Source organism: Impatiens glandulifera, chromosome 1 (assembly GCF_907164915.1).
Source record: "Impatiens glandulifera chromosome 1, dImpGla2.1, whole genome shotgun sequence".
NCBI classification, from domain to species: Eukaryota; Viridiplantae; Streptophyta; class Magnoliopsida; order Ericales; family Balsaminaceae; genus Impatiens; species Impatiens glandulifera.
In genome coordinates this window covers 122244038-122245824 of record NC_061862.1, presented here as the reverse complement: position 1 = coordinate 122245824, position 1787 = coordinate 122244038, and positions in this window count along the sequence as shown.

The following is a 1787-nucleotide window of genomic DNA, read 5'->3' as shown; positions in this document are numbered from 1 at the left end:
AGAAAACTAAACACATTATATATAAATAATATTTTTTTTTATATCCTTACCGTGCTAAATTCTCTAATAATATCAAGTGAAGAACTAAAAAACACTCAAAAAAAAATACTCATAAAGATAATGAAAGAATTCTTGAAATTCTAGAGTAATAAATGATAAGATGATTTTTTTTTTTTATAGAAATTTAAGTAAATGGATATATATAGTTAGAAATTAAATTTTGAGAAATGATTGAGAGAGAGAATTTGAGGGATGAAATGATGTGACGCAATTTGATTAACCAAAAAAGTAATAAAATTTTTCTCTCTTCTCTTTCTCTTCACTTTTTATCATTTTTCCAACTAGTGATAGTGACACATCATTCTCTCCCTCAAATTCTCTTTTTCTATCGCTCCTCTTAAATTTTAAACCATTTATCAATTTTTTAATCCAACGATCACTAATCTATCATCCAACCATTAACATTTCTTACCTCTTTATTTTTCATTTTCACATCGTTTACTGGTCATAATTATTAATTATCAATAATAATTGATAGTAGCAATAAATTTATAATTGTTACAATAACAACTATGGTTAATTGCCTCCTGTAATAAATTTGTTAATTATTATTTATATTAAATTTCACTATTAATTCACATTTAAAATTAGTATAAATTTTATTTAAATTAAATTTGACCTTAATTCAAATTTGAATTTGGTGTGAATTTCATTGAATTAAATTTTTCAAAATTCTTATTTTTATTTAATTAATAGAATAAGTTTAATTCAATAAAAACAAGTTTAAAACACAATTAGTGACCTCGATCAAAAAGATGATGTCTAGTGTTAAATTTAAATCTATCTTGTTTGTAAAAGAATGCTTCTCGAGCATTTGCAACATTGCGGGAGGAGGAAGTACCAAAGAAGGGTTCTCGGCAAAGTTGAAATTCAGCTAGAGCTAACGAGGATTCTTGAAATGATAAATTGAAGGAAGAGAAAGAGAACTGTGAAATTATTCATCGAGAAAGAGTTAGAGAATAAAAATAGAGGTGAAAATTAAATAAGATTTTGCTTCATTTTGATAAAATTAAAGATCTTTAAGTTAGTTTGAAAAAATGTGTAAAAAATAAATATATAAGGATTCCATTAATGAGTTGCAAATATGATAAATATATTTAAAATAAAATAATGAAGGAAACTATTTTAATAAATGTTACAAATATGACGTCTATCTAAATAAAATTATATATATATATATTAAAAATTAATTTATCACATTATATTTTTAATTATTCAATCATTTAATTTATATTTAATATATCTTAATCAGGAAAGAGTTAGAGAAAGAGAATAAAGAATAGATGTGAAGAATAAGATTATGCTTGATTTTGATAAAATTAAAAGTATTTAAGTTGTTTGGAAAAAATGTGTGATAATATGTAAAAAATAAATACATTATGAGCCAAGGATTCATTAATGAGTTGCAAATATGACAAATATATTTAAAATAAAATATGAAAGAATCTATTTTAAGAGATGTTACAAATATGAATACTATCTAAAAAATTATAAATATATATATATTAGAAACTTATCTATCATATTATATTTTTAATTATTCAATCATTTAATTTATCAATTAAATATTAAAATAATTTTATTTTATTTATATAAAATTTAAAAAATTTAAAAATTATAATAATTTAATTATGAAATAATCTAATTTTTATAAAAACAAGTTATATTTTTTTTTAATAAAAATGCCCTTTGAAACAAGCTTACAGACAAACAAATCTGGTGGAATG